At 40.0% G+C, this 22,016-nt stretch overlaps 1 protein-coding gene across 2 annotated transcripts in view; it reads left to right on the top strand.

Annotated features, from left to right (window-relative positions):
• Nucleotides 1–22,016, top strand: part of TPD52L1 (TPD52 like 1) — a 1,279,033-nt gene that overhangs the window by 1,179,933 nt on the left and 77,084 nt on the right. The window lies entirely within an intron of this gene.

Below are 22,016 nucleotides of genomic sequence, written 5' to 3'. Positions count from 1 at the left end.
GATGCTTTTGATGGTACCCCTGTAGAAGGTTGTGAGAACTGAAGGAGGTGGTTTTGCTCTCCTCAATCTTCTTAGAAAGTGTAGACGCTGTTGCACCTTCTTAACAATGTGACTAGTGTTTATTGACCAGGACAAGTCTTCAGCGATATGCACCCCCAGGACCTTGGTGCTCTTCACCCTTTCCACTGTTTCTCATTTGGTTGTGAGTGGAGAATGAGCCTTGCATCAATTCCTGAAGTCTACTATTATCTCCTTTGTTTTAGTCACATTGAGAGCCAGGTTGTTGTTGTCACACCAGCCAATAATTTGGTTCATCTCATTTCTGTAGGCTTTTTTGTCACCATTGCTGATGAGACCCACCACTGTAGCATCATCTGCAAACTTAATAATGTGGTTTGTGTTGTACCTAGAGAAGCAGTTATGTATCAGCATGAACAGCAGGGGACTCAGGACACATCCTTGAGGTACTCCAGTATTCACTGTGATGCTCATCGAGATGCTTGCCTATGTATACCTTTTGTGGTTTGTCAATAAGAAAGTCCAGAATCCAGTTGGATAAAGGAGTGCTAACACCCAGATGGGCCAGTTTCTCAATCAGATGTTGGGAATGCGTGTATGTATGTGTGTGTGTATATATATATATATATATATATATATATATATATACCACACACATACATACACATACATATATACATGTATGTTTTTCAGCATATCCTTGTATCTGTAATGTTGTTTGTTCATTTCTTATGTTCTCTTATTTACCCAGGCTGTGCCTGCAAATGTCTATTCAGATCAGTGCACTACTCTAGTAAACAAATATAAAGAAAGAAAGAAAGAAAAAAAAAACAGTGATAAGGAGAGTAAAGTCAGGGGGAGCAGTAGGCTCGCATGATATCACAGCAGATATGATGAGGATGTGGAATGAGTTAGGGGAGAAGTGACTCCTGATGGTACTCATAACAGTTTGGAGAGAAAGGTATATTACAGATGACTGGAGAATAAGAATTTCAGGGCCAGTGTACAAGAACACTGGGGACATTCATAACTGTGGGCAATACAGAGGTATCTGAATCCTATCACAATGCATGAAAGTGCTGGAAAGGGTGACTGATAAATCACCATGCAGAATATTAGAAAGTAAGATGGGAGATGAACAGTTCTGATTCGGATCAGGATACAGCACAATGGCCCTGATGTTGGCAGTATGACATAGTTAAGGAAAAGCTAGAAATGAGGAAAGATTCCAACTGGGCTTTCCTACACTTGGGGAAAGCATATGACAAGGTCCCAAGAAAGCTGATTTTGGCAGTCCTGTGAAAGTTTGAAGTTCCAGAAACATTGGTAGAATTAGTGCAGGCTATGTACCAAGACTCAATGACTCAAGTGCAAACAGCGATTGGAGGGGGTTGCAGTAGAGCTGCATGTGCATCAAGGCTCAGCTCTGAGCCCACTGCTTTCATACTGGTGATGGACTACGTTAACAAACAGGTTGTAGGGAACATATTAACAATGATGCTTATGTACAGATGATGTGACATTACAAACAGACGGTTAAAAAGAACTTTAGCAAATGATGGGGAAATGAACTGCAAAACTGAAGGCAGAGGAGATGAAACTGAGTATAGACAAAACAGTTGTTATGGTAGCAAAAGGAAAGATCAGAAGAAACTGAAAACTGAAGCAAAAGGGAAAGTACTGAATATGTTAATAGCTTTAGGTAAATGGGAAGGGTGTTTGAGGGGAAAAGAAGTCTGAATGAGGAGGTCAAAGCTAGAATCAGAGGGGTTACAGCCAACTGTCATATAGTGTCATGGGTACTGTGTGACAGGAGCATGCCAAAGAAGCTGAAAAGTAAGGCATACAAAACAGCAGTATTAACAATAGTATTTTATGATGCAGAAACCTAGGCAGCAAAGGCAAAGCAATTGAAGTGATAGGTGATAGTGATGAAGTGCCTGAGATGAGTGGTATGATGAAAACTGTGGGAAACAAAATGATGACATCAGAGCAGAAGCCAAAGTAGTTCCAATTGCAGAGAAGTTGAAACAGAACAGATTAAGATGGCTCATATGTGTGCAGAAAAGCAAATTATGATTTGGTGATGAACATTTTGGAAAGTCAAGAAGAAGGCAAGAGGAAGTAAGGGCATCCAGCAAAGAGACAGCAACAGCTGACACAACACCCTGAACCTATGTAGAAAATGAGAGAAATGTGGGAATTCCAAGATGGCTGCACACTGATGCAACTTAATTTCAGCGTTCCTACAGATAAAAATAAACTTGAGTAATAAGTGCTAGTAATTCCACCAGCTTGAGTAAAATTCAGTTACTGGCTAGTAAGTGAACTGCCTGGATTCCAGAAAAGAAAAAAAAATAGAGAACTTGATAGAAAATCAACTAGAAGAGGTTAAGAGAAAACTGTGAGTGGGAAGAAGCTGTTCAGGAAAAAGCAATTCAAGCTCCAACTTTGGCCAAGAGATAACCTTCAGTAATTTACAGCAAAAATAAATTCAATATACTCAGAGCTGATTAAAATAAATGAAATATTGAAGTAGTATATCAAGTAAAATAAAAGGCTGGGAAAAATAGAAGTTTTAACTAGTTATTCTGATGAGCTAATAAACTGCAAAAATCAGAGATGAAATGAAGAAACGGCTGGCTGAGTATGAAACATCTCAAGAAGAGCTGCTTCAAAATATGGTACAGTTAGAGGACAGAACACACAGAGAAAACCTGAGATTTTCTACTGTACCAGAGAAACTGGAAGAAACAGGCTGTATTAATTTTATGGAAGCACACATAAGCAATTGGACTGGTATTCTATAGCAGGATATGTTAATTGAAAGGGTACATTGTGTTTATGCACCAGATCTGGCCATGGGAGCAAGATACAATTATACCAGCAGAAAGAGTTGATCCTGACAAAACTGTAGCAGAAAGATAAAGTGCTTTAAACTGGAGGCAGTAATGGCATTTTGGAAAATAATTATTCAGTGTACAACAGGCAGATGAAGAGCAATTTTATCCCAGCAATCAGGGAATGTCAAGAGGCAGGTGTGAGATTCAACCTTATGAATACAGGGAACTTGAAAAGAGCTAGAAATGGTCCAAGGCAACCAATGATTTACAGCTCAAGTGCTGAGGTCACTTCCCCCAGGGACAGATAGGCTGCTCAAGGCTCCCCACTCCCACTGGTGAGCTCAGAAACTTCCTTCTATCCAAGTAAGGCAATGGCCAACACAGGAACTACACACAGCCCAGAATACAGCAAAGCCTGTATACTGGTATTAACTAGTCGAGCAAAGGCGGGAAAACAAGGAGTATTTTTTTTTTTGTTTTTTGTTTTTTCAGGAAAGCACACAGAAATGCAATTAAGCAAACAGTAAAATCGATTTATACAGGCTAGCACACTTTAGTGGGCAGCCTCAGCAGTTAAATTAACAAAAAAACAGTATTATTCGACCAGAGTCGACCAAAATGCTACTTTTAAGTGCAGATACTTCAGAAATCAGCAGATAGACACAAAAACAGTTATATCTAGTTAAATGAAAGCCAGAGAGGACAATGCAGATAAAAAAAGCCAAAAAATACTTAAATCTGGAAAGTGGTCGCTTCTTTCAGTTCTCCGTTGCCAGGACCCCTCTGCAGGACCACGTGGAGCTCTGCTTGGGTATATAGCCAGAAAAAAACGCCCTGAGGCAGATTTTTATACAGGGAACTTGAAAAGAGCTAGAAATGGTCCAAGGCAACCAATGATTTACAGCTCAAGTGCTGAGGTCACTTCCCCCAGGGACAGATAGGCTGCTCAAGGCTCCCCACTCCCACTGGTGTGCTCAGAAACTTCCTTCTATCCAAGTAAGGCAATGGCCAACACAGGAACTACACACAGCCCAGAATACAGCAAAGCCTGTATACTGGTCTTAACTAGTCGAGCAAAGGCGGGAAAACAAGGAGTATTTTTTTTTTGTTTTTTGTTTTTTCAGGAAAGCACACAGAAATGCAATTAAGCAAAAAGTAAAATTGATTTACACAGGCTAGCACACTTTAGTGGGCAGCCTCAGCAGTTAAATTAACAAAAAAACAGTATTATTCGACCAGAGTCGACCAAAATGCTACTTTTAAGTGCAGATACTTCAGAAATCAGCAGATAGACACAAAAACAGTTATATCTAGTTAAATGAAAGCCAGAGAGGACAATGTAGATAAAAAAGCCAAAAAATACTTAAATCTGGAAAGTGGTCGCTTCTTTCAGTTCTCTGTTGCCAGGACCCCTCTGCAGGACCACGTGGAACTCTGCTTGGGTATATAGCCAGAAAAAAACGCCCTGAGGCGGATTTTTATACAGGGAACTTGAAAAGAGCTAGAAATGGTCCAAGGCAACCAATGATTTACAGCTCAAGTGCTGAGGTCACTTCACCCAGGGACAGATAGGCTGCTCAAGGCTCCCCACTCCCACTGGTGAGCTCAGAAACTTCCTTCTATCCAAGTAAGGCAATGGCCAACACAGGAACTACACACAGCCCAGAATACAGCAAAGCCTGTATACTGGTCTTAACTAGTCGAGCAAAGGCGGAAAACAAGGAGTATTTTTTTTGTTTTTGTTTTTCAGGAAAGCACACAGAAATGCAATTAAGCAAACAGTAAAATCGATTTACACAGGCTAGCACACTTTAGTGGGCAGCCTCAGCAGTTAAATTAACAAAAAAAAACAGTATTATTCGACCAGAGTCGACCAAAATGCTACTTTTAAGTGCAGATACTTCAGAAATCAGCAGATAGACACAAAAACAGTTATATCTAGTTAAATGAAAGCCAGAGAGGACAATGCAGATAAAAAAGCCAAAAATACTTAAATCTGGAAAGTGGTCGCTTCTTTCAGTTCTCTGTTGCCAGGACCCCTCTGCAGGACCACGTGGAGCTCTGCTTGGGTATATAGCCAGAAAAAAACACCCTGAGGCGGATTTTTATACAGGGAACTTGAAAAGAGCTAGAAATGGTCCAAGGCAACCAATGATTTACAGCTCAAGTGCTGAGGTCACTTCCCCCAGGGACAGATAGGCTGCTCAAGGCTCCCCACTCCCACTGGTGAGCTCAGAAACTTCCTTCTATCCAAGTAAGACAATGGCCAACACAGGAACTACACACAGCCCAGAATACAGCAAAGCCTGTATACTGGTCTTAACTAGTCGAGCAAAGGCGGGAAAACAAGGAGTATTTTTTTTTGTTTTTTGTTTTTTCAGGAAAGCACACAGAAATGCAATTAAGCAAACAGTAAAATCGATTTACACAGGCTAGCACACTTTAGTGGGCAGCCTCAGCAGTTAAATTAACAAAAAAACAGTATTAATCGACCAGAGTCGACCAAAATGCTACTTTTAAGTGCAGATACTTCAGAAATCAGCAGATAGACACAAAAACAGTTATATCTAGTTAAATGAAAGCCAGAGAGGACAATGCAGATCAAAAGCCAAAAATACTTAAATCTGGAAAGTGGTCGCTTCTTTCAGTTCTCTGTTGCCAGGACCCCTCTGCAGGACCACGTGGAGCTCTGCTTGGGTATATAGCCAGAAAAAAACGCCCTGAGGCGGATTTTTATACAGGGAACTTGAAAAGAGCTAGAAATGGTCCAAGGCAACCAATGATTTACAGCTCAAGTGCTGAGGTCACTTCCCCAGGGACAGATAGGCTGCTCAAGGCTCCCCACTCCCACTGGTGAGCTCAGAAACTTCCTTCTATCCAAGTAAGGCAATGGCCAACACAGGAACTACACACAGCCCAGAATACAGCAAAGCCTGTATACTGGTCTTAACTAGTCGAGCAAAGACGGGAAACAAGGAGTATTTTTTTTTGTTTTTGTTTTTCAGGAAAGCACACAGAAATGCAATTAAGCAAACAGTAAAATCGATTTACACAGGCTAGCACACTTTAGTGGGCAGCCTCAGCAGTTAAATTAACAAAAAAACAGTATTATTCGACCAGAGTCGACCAAAATGCTACTTTTAAGTGCAGATACTTCAGAAATCAGCAGATAGACACAAAAACAGTTATATCTAGTTAAATGAAAGCCAGAGAGGACAATGTAGATAAAAAAAGCCAAAAAATACTTAAATCTGGAAAGTGGTCGCTTCTTTCAGTTCTCTGTTGCCAGGACCCCTCTGCAGGACCACATGGAGCTCTGCTTGGGTATATAGCCAGAAAAAAACACCCTGAGGCAGTGGGAGTGGGGAGCCTTGAGCAGCCTATCTGTCCCTGGGGGAAGTGACCTCAGCACTTGAGCTGTAAATCATTGGTTGCCTTGGACCATTTCTAGCTCTTTTCAAGTTCCCTGTATAAAAATCCGCCTCAGGGCGTTTTTGCGCATTTTTGCGCGGTTGGGAGCCTAGCGCAGCAGCGGTTATACAGGTTTAAACTATTTCTGGCTCCGCCAAGTCTGCTCTTCAATTTTTCCCTTAGAAGCTCTACTCAGTCTATTTAGCTGTATATATTAGCACTTGTATTCGGAACTTCTATCCTTAGCAAGCACTCATAATAAAGCAAGCACTCTTACCCTAAAGTAAGCACTACAGGCATCCACTACCCCCTGTGAATACCCACTTCCCTTAAAGGCACAGCACTCCTTATAATATTCCAGTATGTCGAGTGGTAGACCACTAGCATCCTCTCTTGTTCAGCTGGTTAATCTGGGAATCTTAAGACAATGTTACAATTGTCTCATGTACACAGACAACCCTCTCCTCCTTCCTACTAACACATATACTTATGAGAGATGCAACTATATAGCCAGACTGGAGGCTGAACTCTCTCAACTCAGGACTGGCAAGACCAGACAGGAGGAGATGGTACCCACACCCAAAGCAAAACCAGTCACACATAAAACCACCACTACTACAAACCAAACACATAAGAACACAAAGACATACTCGGAGGCTCTTATAAAAAGCTTACCAAACCAACAGAGGCCTCCAAAGCAGACACCCAGAGATACACCACCACAAAACGCAACACCTACAACACATACCTCAAGCAACAGGTGTGTCACACAATCACAGCCCCTAAGGCAAAACACTATGCCAGAGACATTAGTAATAGGTGACTCTATAGTCAGACACACCGTCGTTCCACTTACCAGGCTGAATAAGGAGAGGGTAACGGTGAGCTGCCTATCGGGAGCTAGGATCCGCCACATTACACACGCACTCAGGTCACTCCAAAGCAAGTACAAGTATGATTCAGTCATTGTCCATGCGGGTGTGAATGACCTGAGACGCACCTCCCTGGACTACATGAAAAGAGACATTGAGGAGCTCTCCGATTATGTAGCCCAGACTGGTATGACCCTGACCCTGAGCAGCATCCTGCCTTCACCAAGAATGATGCCTCAGTACAAAGACAAAATGATCAGTTTTAACAATTGGCTTAATCACTGGTGTCATTCTAGGGGATCCAATGTCTGTCAGCCTGGGATGACATGCTGGACAAGCCACGTTGCCGCAAGGGATGGCTTGCACCTGTCACCACTGGGCTTCGGATACTGGCCAAGGCTCTTGCCACCCCCATAGTGCCTCTTTTAGGCAATGCTCAAAGGACAAATCAACCTCCATAAAAAACAAAAATGGCAAAAAATTAAGGGTAATGCTGCTCAACGCCAGAAGTCTACATCTCAAGATGCAGGCACTCAAGCACTTCTCAGTATGGAGAACATCGATGTCTGTGCAGTAACTGAAACCTGGTTCAAGGCTCCTGAGAGCACTCCAGCGCTACCAGGCTATACCTCATATCATGCGTTTGGCCTCAAGTTCCAGGCCGAACCACAAAGGAGGAGGAGTGTCCATTTTCATAAAGGACACCTACACCTCTCGATTGGTGGCTACCATGAAGCATCAGAAACCATACAAGTTTTACTCACCATAGGCAAAACTGCCATACAACTGGTCGCATGTTATAGAACACCCTCCCAATCCCAGGAATCCCATCAAGCATTCCTGAAAACACTGAAGGATATGAATGTCACACCAAACACCATCATATTGGGTGACTTCAACTACCCCAACATAGACTGGGCCCACTATTCTAGCCCTAACATCCTAGCCCAAAGATTCCTGGAATTCATAAACTCAAATGCTATGGAGCAACTGGTCACTTCTCCTATGAGGAGAGATAATATACTTGACCTGATTATCACAAACATGGGGTCCAAATGCTCCGCACCGGATATAAACCCCTCACTAGTAAGATCTGATCATAAACTGATCACGTTGGATGTACATATCCCACTCCCACCCCCAGAACAAAAGACTACAGTGAAAAACTTTTCAAAAGCTGACTTTGCGCTCCTTAAGTCAGAAATGATATCCTTTAAGCCTACTGGGTTAATGGAAACCACATCCCAAAATGCTGAATCCTTCACAAAAGCCTTTTACGGACATCTCCAAGAATGCATGGATCAAGCAATCCCAACTAAAACCAAGACCCTCTCCACCAAGGGAAAATGCCCGGTTTGGTGGACCCCGCTATAAACAAACTGTACAACAAAAGAAGGAAGCTACTGCAGGACAAAGCCAAATCCCACAAAGGAAAGGCTTCCCTGATCAGCACAAGTAAAAAACTACGTTCTCTCATAAAAACATCTAAAGCAAACTTTGAGAAAAAGATTGCCAAGGATACCAAAGACAATCACAAGGCCTTCTTCAATTATGTCAGAACCTTGGGAGGAAATTCTCAGATATGCTCTGAGTTAGTACACAATGACAAAAAATTCACTGACCCTACCGACATTGCCAATATTCTGGCAGATAGGTTCAGTGCAAATTTCTCCCCTCCCTCACCCCCTAAAGATGAAGTAATTATCCCTGCTGAATGTAACCTACCTGTCATCACAGACATACAGGTGAAATCAGCACTCAACAAGGCAAAAAACACAGCATCTATGGGACCCGATGGTATCCCTGGTTGCGTGTTACGTGAACTTCAAGATGAACTAAACCCGCCCCTAAGAACGCTATTCAATCTTAGCCTCACTACAGGATATGTACCTGAACACTGGCGCACAGCAACAGTGGTCCCACTCCACAAAAAGGGAAATTCTACTGACCCTGGTAACTACCGCCCCATAAGTTTGACCAGCCTGGTCTGTAAGGCTATGGAAAGAATCATCATGGAACTCATAAATGGCGACATTGGGGATCTGCAGACCCTTGATCCCACCCAGTTCGGTTTTGTAAAAGGCAGATCCTGCCTCTTAAACCTGGTTGACTTCTTGAGACAGTCACTAGTGCCATCGGCGAGGGCAAGGCTGTCCACACTGCCTACTTGGACTTGGCTAAGGCCTTTGACACGATACCACACTCTGGCATCATTGACAAGCTCAGCAGCCTAAATGTAAATCCATATGTCACAAGATGGGTAGCAAACTGGCTAAAAAAAGAACCCATAAGGTTAAAATTGCTGGAGCCATGTCAGACTCAAAACCAGTCACGAGTGGTGTCCCACAGGGCTCAGTCTTGGGTCCACTCTTATTCAGCATTTACTTCTCAGATGTGAAAGCAAATATGGGAGGATTATGGCTGACAAAGTTTGCAGATGACTGCAAACTGGGTGCCATAGTTGATTCACCTGCTGACACACACATCCTACAGAAAGGTCTCACTGAAACGGACAACTGGTGCCGGAATCATGGCCTCAAACTTAACGCCAAAAATGTATAGTCATCCCCTTTGGGAAAAACAAAGTACCCACAAATTATCACGTAGACAATAACCCACTGAATACGGAAGAAGTAATCAGAGACCTGGGGACTCAAGTCGATAGTGACCTCTCCTTTGACAACCATGTTGCCAAAGTGGTCAGAAAGACATTCTACCTTGCCCATCTCATCATGAAGGATTCTCATCCAGATCAAAGGAGGTCATTGTACCTCTATATTCCTCCCTTGTCAGGCCCATGATTGAATATAATGCTCCATTTGGGATGTATCTCACCCGGCACATGCAACAACTGGAAAGACCCCAGAAGTACCTCACCAAGAGGATCATAGGTCTCAAACATGTGCCTTATCCAGCTAGATTAAAGAAACTCCAGCTCTATTCAGTAGCATACCGCCTGCTCAGAGGTGATTTGTGCCTAACATATAGGGCCATGTCCAACCAGGAATTGATGGACATGCTCCATCTCAAAAATCCAAATCCACCAGAACCACGCGAGCTAAAGATTTCAACCTCTGCACAAATATGAATAGGACATGCTGGAGGGATAGATTCATAACACAGAGGTTACCCATACTCTGGAACAAAATCCCAGTTCATGTGAAACAGAGCCCTTCATTGGCACTGTTCAAGAAAAATCTCGATGCATGGATGGGAGATCGCAAGTTTACCCCGGGAGTCACCTCAGTGTCACTACTAGACAGAGGTATAGTTTACTAAATAATGGGGTCCCACATGTGTCACTACTAGAGAGGCGCAACTATATAGTATGGGGTGGCGTAAGCCACATCACTGTTGGCTAGGCTTATAAATGCCCCCGGGCAGATAGCCTAGTACACTACTATGAAACTATGAAACTATGAACCTGCTGTATGTAGCTGTCTTCAGAATATTTTTTTTCTGGGGGATCAAAGATATTTTGTGATGCATAACAGACTAAGAGGAAATATAGAATTTTATCCAAAAAGGTAAGCCATCAAACAGAAAGGGACTTTGCTTCTCATTCTTCTGGCAATGAAGCTCAAAGAGCAATATTGGCAGTAAAACCTTTACCAGTGTTCCAAAGGAAAATGCTTGAGAGACAGAAAAAAGCACAGGAGTTGACTAGAAGAATTGTGAGTCCTTTAAAATTGAACCAGAGTCTTGTGTTGGGAGATGGAGATGAACAGGAAACAAATCAACAATACTGAAATTAGTGAATAAATGTGAGATTGTAAAACATAAATCACATTTGTGAAATGTGGCTTTGAAAGAAAAAGTGCCTGAGAAATATTGAACTTTGTTGACTTTGCTAAACGTGTGGGTGACTAAAAAGCAGTGCAGTATGTAGTCAGGGGTATCTTAAATATGGGGGGTGAGGGTGGACCTTTTCAGTGATTGTTGTATGTAATAAAGATATTAAAGTAAACAAGTACTTTTATTCTTTAGTTTTAAGACGTATAGCCATTACAATGTAAAAAGAGAAGAAAGGTTGGACAAAGCAAGCTTAACATAATATGCTTTAATCTTGGGCTGTTGGGTTTGTGGACGGGGTGTAAAAGTGCACTGATTGTATTGCATGTAGAGTTAAGCTGTTTCTTTTATTTGTACATAATTGAATGCCTGGATTAATGCCCTTGGCTTAACCTACAAGCAAGTGTTTTCTTTAAGCAAGTAGGCTTAAAAAATAAGACAGAATGATGAGTGCCATGCAAAGTAGTAGAAATGTCTGCAGGTGCAAGCAATTAATCTTGAGAGTTCTGATCATTGTTGGCTGAAGGAAATGTAAAATTTAAAGGTACAAGGGCACTCAGTTCAGTAAAAAATAGTTTGAAATTATTGGAAGTGAATAAGAGATGGCAGCTTCCCTAGCATCCTTAATAGTTCATAGGTTCTTAGATTCATAGGACATTACAAGGCTACTGACCTGAGGGTCTTTACAAGCCTAGCTATTAAATCCCAATATAATACCTAGATGAGAGATATCATCTATGCCCAGGATATTTCTAGCAAGGACTGCCCATGTCCATGAGGGAAGTAGGGGCAATCCCAGGCAGAAAATGTATAGTTTCCCATTCAGTCATCCAGATTGCCCTTAAACAGGGTCATGGATGTGCTTTGCTTGACATGGATTGGAAGCCTGTTCCAGAGGAGTGGCAACCTCTGAGAGATGTATCTGTCTCTCCAGCAAGTCCTATTCATGTCATAGGCTAAATTGGGGTCTCTGGAATAGGGGACTCTAGTCCCATTTGACTTACAGAGGTACAGCATTTTCATAAGATTTAGATCAGAGATAGCCCTGTAAACCAGACATAAGTTGCCTCTAGGTAATTTATTTGCTTCTGAGTACAGTGACTGTGACTTCAGTCTGTCCTGTATAAGACATGCTGGAGACACTGAATTTTCTTAGTTAGAAATCTCTGAGGTTTCTCAAGTTGCTGCAGGTGGCTGATATGGTGCATACCAAACGGAGCATTGTATTCAGTAATACACCTGATGAGGGGCAAGTACAGGGGAGTTATAACCTCTTTTGCACTTGAGGTGATGCCTTTGCAAATCAGAACAGTGATGTAGAATGCCTTCCTCACCACAGTAGACACATGGTGGTTGAAGGTGAGATCACAGTCAATGAGTGTTAGGGTATTATTTTTATAATCAGCAGGAACATTGTTTTTACAGAAGGGAATGATGATGCATTTTTTAACATTTAGCTTAAGACCATGGCTTTGGCACAAATTATTGGTCTGTGTAAGCTCCTTTTGAAGAACACTGACATCACTAGGGGATTCATTGAGATCGCCTAATTTGCAGTCATCTGCAAACTTGGTTAGCCACAGCCCCTCCATTTTGGCCTGGACTTCTGAGAAGTATACGCCGAACAAGAGGGGGCCCAGCAGTGACCCTTGTGGGACCCAGTTGGTGACAGCTCTGCTGGTAGAGGTGAAGTCTGCTACTTTGACTGAGTGTTATCAATCTGTGAGCCAGACTGCAACCCACATGACAGCACAGGAGTTGATATTCAACTGAGTTAGTTTGTTAGTTTGTCAGTGATACCCAAATGTGGGATTGTGTCGAAGGTCTTGGATAAGTCAAGATAAGCTGTGTGCACAGCTTTGTCTTCATCTGTGGCTCTAGTCACATTCTTGAAGAAGTCTACCAGGTTTAGCAGGCATGACCTACTAGGATTTGGAGGTCATCTATATCCTTATTTATTTGATCCATGATGATTCATTCCATTTCTATACAGATGAATCATTCCATTTCTATACAGATGAGTCTGGTTAAACTTGTGAGTCTATAGTTGCCTGGGTCTGTTGCTGAGCCACCCTTGTGGAGGGGGATAACAGTCACTGTTTTCCATTCAGTAGGGACAAAGCCAGTACTCAGACTGTGGTTGAATAGGGTGCCTAGTGGAATAGTTAGCTCTTGTTTAAGAACATTAAGAATGCAGCCCAGAATGCCGTCTGGTCCCATGGACGCTGTACTCTTAGTATTGGAGAGACCATATATGACTTGCTATTTGGAGATGCAGGGAGGAGGTGATGTTGAAGACATGGTTTGTGGTATGATTGAGGGAGGATAGGGGATGATGTTTTTGCCAAACTTGTCCACTAGCAGGTTTGCAATTTCCACAGGGTCAATTTGTGTGATACCATCCACAATTAGTTCAGCACACACCTGAGTCCTACCTTTTAGGTTGCAGATGTAGCTGAAGAAAGCCTTATGGTTATCTTTGGCCATGGTTGCTAGATTTTTCTCATAGTTGCTCTTTGTGGCTTTTATGAGTTGTCTTATATGCTTGTTTAGGCTGAGGAGGGTGATCCTATAGTTCTGGGTTCTCACTTTTTTATTTTTAGACAGCAGCATCTTTCACTTATTGTATAATCTGGTAATGCTAGACATTCACAAGGATGGTTTGTTTTTTCTTGAGGATCTTGCTTTAATCCTATCAGGCACGGTTGTGTCTATACCAATTGTGTAGATGTTTATACAGGGCATCAGTGTATACATCATATAGCTGTCAATACCATCTGAGGGAACTGGAGCTTGGAATGTAATTATACCACCCCTTAAGAGGGTATAGTTAGCTTTTATGAAGTTTTTTAGCCTGACTTCTCCTTTGGGGATTTCTTGTGCTGTTGCTATTTCAAAAATGATTGATTTGTTGTCATATTTAACCACCACAGACCCTACACTTGAGGCATTGCATTGGTCACTCATATTGGTGAGGACCAGGTTTAGAATATTAGAGCCCCTTATAGGGTGGTGCACTACTTGTTCCAGGGCATTTGAGTTAACAAAGAGCAGGAACATTTGTGCGAGTGAGTTTGGAATTTGCAGTGAATTTAATAGAACAATGTATAATTTAGTTTTATTTATATCCAAATTAAGGCTCATATACATAAAAGAAGCAGAAAGTTATGATTCAATGTGGAAAGGGATGATGGGGGAATTCAAGAAATAAGGACAGAGTAAGATTTTGAATACAGATCTTTAAGGAAAATAACAACAGCCAAACATTTTATTCATAAAGTAGCAGAAAGTATTCTAAGAAATAAGTCAACACAAGACTGGAGAAAAGAGATTATATTGATAAGAATGACTGCAAGTAAGGGTACAGAGAATAGGAAAGGGTGATGGAATTTACTGGAGAAATCTGGCAAATGAACCAAGGTATTGACAACAAATAACTACAGAGGAGAAGGTAACAGAATGGAATGAGAACAAGAAGACATTTGGAATGAAGGCTATAGACTGCCTTCCCCTACTGTGATATCAGAGTATAGGCAAAGAGAAAGGGATGGGGCAAATTTAAGTGATAGACCTGCTCTAGTAGAGATTTTAGCCGACTCTGGTACCAAAGCTGCTGTTATAAAAGGGATAATTAGTAAGGCATATAAAATAATGTGAATCAATTGGGGGAACAAGAAAGGAACAAGGGGAATTTTTCATCTGATAGATGGCAAATGGTGTAGATGTGTTAGGGAAGAAAGAGGCAACTAGGATGTTAATGAGCTGACAGATTTAAAAAATTCCATACAGAGCATTCCGTTTGAAGTACTAGGTGAGCAAATGGGTATAACTGAGGACATGATTCTTTTAAGCTGGGACACAAGATCTGAATTGCCTAGACATAGTAAGGTCTTGTTCATTTTAATTCTGGTGGCTGCCAAAAAAAAAAAAAAAAAAACAATTACTAGAATATGGAAGTCAAAGTCTTAACCAAATATGTTTGAAGTATTAACTATTGTAACAGAGATAAAAGAACTGGAACTGGGATCTTTAGAAAAGGGAAGGAGCAAATTAAATAGAAATAAATGGAAACTGTAGTAACAATACACGCAGAATAATGCCCTGGAGGATGAGTGAAGTTTAACGGAAGTAAGGAATTGAGCAATGTATATAATGTTGTACTTAGAATAGTTATAAGAAAGCACATATGTGATGTATAAGGTATGTAACTGGAAACATGTTAATATGGTTTGTTTTCTTTTATATTAGTGCATGTTTTCATATGTCTTTAGTAACAATTTAATAAAGGTGTTAAAACAAAAGAAAAATGGGATTGATGATGATTTTGATGCCTGGCAGTTGGTGCAGAGGGTTAAGACTGTGAACTATACTTACTGTAGTATAAGGTTTGAGTCCCTCAACCCACATTTGACTACTGTGTGACCGTGAGCAAGACACTTCCCCAGACAATGCTCTGAAAATGGACCACATGTCTAATAGACCTGTCTGGTTAACAAATGGGTATTATGACGATGGTGATGATGATGATGATTATGTTGATGAATTTGTAGTCATTGAATTGTAATGTCTGAAATATATCAACTTTTTAAAATGCACACCAACTAATAGGATGATATACCACTGAATGGCATTCAATTTGTCTTGTATATTGTACTGTCATTTTATTATTCAAAATAAAGTTCTCCCTCCATGTTTTAAGCCAGGGTTCTTTATGATATTAAGAAAAGACAGACCTGACATTATCAAAAGTGGTGTGCAGGACAGCTAAAATCGACAACTGATAGCAATAACGAACTGAAGAGTAGAACATAAAATAAAATAAAATATGGTGAGCATTAATTAGGGAAAATGTCTAGTGAAGGCAGGGTGTATTGTAAAGGAATGCATGTGAGAGAGCCATGTGGAAATGTATTTTAACAAAGATGATGTCGAGAAAATGGTTGTTTTTGCAATTAAAATTCAACCTTCAGTAATTGCAGATGTAAGTGAAAGGGAAAGATGTGTTTAGCTTTCAGTCAAGATTATAGAACTGTGCTATAAAATGACATTTTCTGAGATGTTTAAAAACACACATAACTATGGTTAGAAGAATTTGCATGCTGAACTGAAATATGAAGATTAATTGTTTTTGCTTTATGTTGAATTAAAAAGACTTGATAATGTGAAATCTGAAAATGTATTTGAAACAATGAAACGGGAAAACAAGGCTGGTCAAACTGATATTATTTCATGCACAATTACTCTAAGTTAAAAGATCTAAACAGAGCTGTATTAGGCTCATTTGGCACCCTTTAACACTAAGTTTATAAGCAAAAAATAAGGTCTAATCTGGCTGTTCTCCCTTTTCTCCTATAGCAGGGCACCAAGTCTTCAGAGTCACACCTTCCTAATGTCACCTCATGACAAAAAAAGGGCTGTTCTGCAATATAGCATCCTCCTATAAGGGGTGTCATGTCCTTTGTATGTGCCTTGCCCTCCTCACATCATGTCATGAGGCAAAATAAATAAATAAATTCTGTTCTCCAGTCTGGTAATTGCATAAAGAGCACCACATCCAGTGTGTCCAGTGTGCCTGGCCTTTCTCTTCTCATGTCATGAGGAGCAAAAAAATAAATAAATAATTGAAAAAAGCACTTTAACCCAGCAAGAGGTTCTACCAATTGTCCTCCCTGGCACCTTATGGCTGGCATGGCTGTCCCCTTTCCTCACCCTAGCTATGCTTCTAGGTCTAAAGCCTCAGGAGCTTGCAGTCTCAAAACACCGCACTCCAGAAGTTACAAAGCACACAAAACTATTTTTTCTTTTTCTAGGAAAATCTGCCCCCCTGCACCCCGCAATGTGGGGCATGCAAGGGCAGCCTGTTAATATATAAAGTGTAAGGCTGCACAAACTACCTCTTCTCTAAGTGTACAATTCAGTGAATATGTGACCTAGGCAGCCACAAGCTAGTGAAATGAGGACAACAGGAAAACTGCAACTTTCATTTTTCATTATTCCTTACCCGACTGTTCTGGGCTTTGACAACACAAAGAACATACCCCCCCCCCCCAAAAAAATGTCCCTGTGTCTGAAAGAACATTTACATTTGCAGTCATAAGACCAGATTCAAAAAGTTTCTTGAAGAATTTTCACTAAAATCAATTTGCCAGTTTTCTGTTATGTCAGCACATATAGCTACACACTGCCATTTGAAAGAATCCTCATGATACTTCAGTGCTACTTGAGTTTACACTGAAAAGAAAAGTAACCTCTGGATTCATTCATCTACATTGCATGCAGCTGTGTTTCTTTTGTGGACACTTTCTTTTGTCAAGTGTGGAAAAGAAAACTTTGTATGGACATAGATGCTTGGTCATACCTAACAGCAAATGTCAGGGTTAGCTACTCAGTAGAGACTTGGTCACATTGGGTAATGCTAACGTGACTCCCCAATCCCATTATAAAATGAGAAAAAGGGGACTGATGATGAGAATAATTACAATTTATTATTTTTATTTATTTTATTTTACATTTGTTGACTGGGCTAGTCTAGCTGGATATATGTCCATTTTCAGTAGAGGCCCGGGGAGAAAAGCTCCAAGCAAAAAAAATGGGAAATTTAACAATGCATATAACTATGAGAAGTACAATACAGAGTTAGCACTCTGATAGAGAACAGTTATAAAATAAATTTGTAAAACTAAACACTTTTAGTGGAAATTAAACTAAACAATTCTACAACTAACAGTAGAAGGTATAAGCAAGTCTTAGAAAAGGGAAAAGAATAAGAGTCAGTAGTAGTAAGTCAATTTGGAGGTAGAGGTATAGGAGTAGTGTATAGGGTTATGGATAGAAGTGAGAAAATATGTCAATCTGGGTTAGTGCATGGACAGAGCCAATGAGCATTGAGATGTTCTTTAAGATGGTTTTTAAAAAGAGAAGTAGAAGCAAGGGAAGTTAAGTCAGCAGGAAGCTGATTCCAGAATTTTCCTGCAGTGTTTGAGAAGAGTGAATCCCCAGCTTTGTTGTTAGCTTTATTAGAGGAGACTAGAAGTTTGTTAGCAGAGCGTAGTGTAGGTAGATTCGTATAAGGTGTAATAAGATTAGTGAGGATAGGGGTATTATTAGGGTGGTATAGGATCTTTTGAGTAATAAGTAGTTGTTGATAGAGTATGTGGTTATGAGCCAGCCAAGCTGTTTGAGGTTAAGGCAGTGGTGAGTTTTAAAGGGTGAGCTTGTGATGAATCTAGTTATGCTATTGTAACAGGTAGAGAGTTTAGAGAGATTGTTTTTGGATAGGTTGGTGTATATAACAGAAGCATAGAAAAGGGTGGAAATGAGGTGAGTCTGGGCAATTGTTTTTCTTGCAGGAGGGGTAAGAAAGGGTTTTATTCTATAGAGGGTGCCAAGTTTTTTGTTGACAGACTTAATAGTTGAGTTAATTATCAATAGTTACAACCTAGTAGGCGGGTTGTAGTCTCTGGGGTAATGTTGGTACCATTGTTAGAGGTTACAGAGAAGGAAGGAACAGGTGATTTATGAGTAGGAGTAAAGAGTAGTAGTTTTGTTTTTTTGGGATTTAGGAGGAGGCAGTGTTGCATAAACCAGTCTTCAACCTTCTTAAAAACAGTTTGGGTGAGAGAGTGGAGAGAGGTTATACTCTTGGCTGTACAGATTAAGGTGGAGTCATCTGCATACTCAATACAGGTGGCTTGGGGTATGTTAGTATGTAAGTTGTTAATAAATAAGGAGAAGAGTAGGGGACCTAAGATAGAGCCCTGGGGTACTCCTATTTTTACTGGTAGTAGTAGACAGGATGTTATGCCAAAGTACTGCTTGCTGTCTATTTTCCAGATAAGATCTAAACCATTGTATGGCTTGAGGATCTAGAGAGTGAACCTTTAGTTTGTCTAGCAGTAGGTTGTGGTTAACCATGTCAAAGGCTTTTGACAGGTCAATAAATAATGCAGAGGAATATGAGTTATTGTTACGATTTTTATTTATGGAGTCAGTAAAGGATAGAAGGGCAGTTGATGTACTGTGGAACGGCCTAAAACCATGTTGGCAGTTTGCTAGTAGGTTATTTTGTAATACGTGGTTGAGTAGCTGTTTGTGAATACATTTTTCCATTATCTTAGCTAATGGGGACAGTAGGGCAATAGGGTGATAGTTAGAAAGCTCAGTAGATTGTCCTCCTTTATGCAGAGGGATGATATGGGATATCTTCCATAGAGCAGGGATTTTGCCCTCAGAGATAGATCTGTTAATAAGGATAGAGATGGGATAGTCTACTGCTTTAGCGGCTATTTTTAGGTATTCAGATGGGAGTTGGTCAGCAGAAGGGGTGCAAGGCTTCAATTTTTGAAGTAGCTTACAGATGAAAGATGTAGATACAGGTTGTATTTGAAAGGTAGGTAAAGAAGTATTGCAGATATTTGGTTGGGAAGCAGTGAGAGGAGGTAAAGAATTGGCCAGGGTTTGAATGGCTTCTGTAAAGTAGTTATTAAAGGCATCAGGGATCAGGTTGGAGTTGTTACTATTGAAACCGGTTGGGTTTGGAGTGGTGGTGTGGCCTGGTTGAAGAAGTTTGTTTATCCCACTCCAGAATTTTTGTGGGGTTTGTTGATTGGTTTGTTGGAGGCTGAGGTATTAATCTTTTTTGTCTCTAAGAATATCTTTTTTTTGGTGGAATTTCTTAGTTGTTTAAATTGGAGATGGGTTGTTGGACATTTAGTAGATATCCAATTAGCCCAGATTTTATTTCTGAAGTGTATCTTTTGCCTGGTTTGTTTTGTGAGCCAGGGGGCACATTTGGTTTTTATTCTAGTTGAGAGATAAGGGGCATGGGAGTCTAGGATATTAAGAAATTTAGTGTTGAAGTAGGTAACTGCTTCGTCTAGTTCTAGATAGGTTAGTGGTGACCAGTCACAAGCTTGCAATTTGGTTAAGAAGCTGTCTGGGTTAAAACTTTTTTTTGACCGGGAGGTTTTGAGATTATGTGTGGAGGGAATGTGGGTTTTTTGTTTAATAATGTAGGTAAGTGTGTGGTCACTGATATAATCTGGGAGGGTTCCTGGAGTACAAGATTCAGGATGGCTGTTAATAAGGATCCAATCCAGAGTACTTTCCTTGTTAGTGGGTTTATGGATTCTTATAGGAGTTGTAATTAGTTGAGAGAATCCAAAGAGGTTTATATGGTTGGTGGGGTTGAGAGAACTACAAGAAGACCAGTCTATATTAACGTCACCAAGTACAATGGTCTCCTGGGGTAGATGGGTAGAGGAATGACTAAGCAAGTTTTCTAGAGAATTTGTATTGTTACCTGGAGGTAGATACATGCAAATTATATAGATTGATTTAGAGTTATTGATTTGGAGTTTGATAGTTAGGGTTTCAGATTTGGTATCTATTGATGGGAGCACATTAATGAGGGAAATTTGTAGGTTCAATACAAATACCCCTTTATACTTAGGAAGCACATGACACTCTCAGTGCAGTACAGTGTTATCACCAAAAGCAAAGAAATATCTTTAGATTAGTGTCATGGAAGTAAAGGCCATCTAAGATGTTTTGAAAATGTTGCATCCTTATCTGCTGCACCTCGAATGATTGCACCACATAAGCATTTAAATTGGACAAAGTCTTCCAGGCTCTGGGACTTAGCAAACAACGAGCAGTAAGATTTTCTTATGTCTGTGCACATGTTCTAAATTTAGGATCAGGTAGTCAGTATAAACATTTTGTCTCAAGCAACTAAAGTAGCAAAAACACTGAAGACCCTCACATATTCCAAAAGTCTGAATTTCGTATCTATGCAAAACTTCATCCCCAATGGCAGCTCAGTTTTATAGTAATCTATTCCCCACCATGTGCACACACAGAAACACACATACACACACATAAACTTTGCGTGGGTCAACAGTCATCTCCTACCTAATCCTTTACTTTAGCCACTAACATTCCTGAACTCAGGACATCAGACGTTCAGCTGTGTTTTTAATAGTTTGATAAGTTTTCGACATGCCATCAGTGAGCTCTCATCTTAGGAAAGTAACAGTGATATTAAACAACTATTTCTGGAGGGGGGTATGCAGTCTCTATTCAAATCACATAGCAGACAAGAAATAGCATTTGTATTTTAATTATGGGTATAAGTTTGCAAGATTATTACATTGAAAACTTGGGGCAGAAAATGTTGAAAGCCTCTGAAGACAAAGCCCAGTGGTTTATTTTGGAAAGGCAGGCTTATAACTATAGTAGGGTTAAATATTTTAAAACAAAACTTTAACTGTGTCTACCTTTCTGTAAATCACGTTTAAATATCTGTACTTGCCATTTCTCTGATTAGTTCATTTATTATACAACCCCAGCTGTTACACTGTATTTTACTGATGAATATAAAATTGCTCTTCGTTTGAAAATTATTTAAAATCTTGTATCATGTATTTTATATAGAAACCTATTAATTTACCAGTGTGGTATCTTTACCAAAATATAAAAGTATTCTACATCTACTTTGCAGAGTGCTATCACAAACAGATTAGCAATGCTGCACATAATTGTGAGTAGATAAAAGCATAATGAACAGTAACAGCACTTTGTGAACCTTGATTGTTCTGTGCTTTATTTTTTTCTTTTTTTTAATCTGGAAGTTAATCAAGCGGTTTAAAGAAAGTAATTAAATGGACTAAGAGGATTATCAAGGGGAAAGTCAGAGAATGTTAGGTGAATGTCTAAATGTCTGAAACTTAAATGTACAATGCTTTAAATATTCCAAGAATAGATTTCTTACATTCTGAATTAAGTGTTGAAAATATTAATACTTATTGTAACAATAAATATCATCATGTTGTAGAACCTTATATATTGTAGACTCTTAACAGTTCATTTGCAGCTTCTAAAAGGAAGTGCGGTTTAAATGTGTCAACAATTAAAATAGTATGTGTTTATAGTTGAGTCATTCTAGTTTTTTTAATGTAATCTGATCTCTTTGTAATTAATAATGCATGTTTTTAAATATGGCTGCCAAATTATGTTTACGTTTCTTTGCTTATCATGCATAATGAATTCTATCTATGGCTGTATGACATGGTGCTTAGTG

This window comes from Protopterus annectens, chromosome 1.part1 (assembly GCF_019279795.1).
Source record: "Protopterus annectens isolate FY-2018-M chromosome 1.part1, PAN1.0, whole genome shotgun sequence".
NCBI classification, from domain to species: Eukaryota; Metazoa; Chordata; order Ceratodontiformes; family Protopteridae; genus Protopterus; species Protopterus annectens.
The sequence above is the reverse complement of the archived record's forward strand: the minus strand, read 5'-3'. Positions and strand labels throughout refer to the sequence as shown.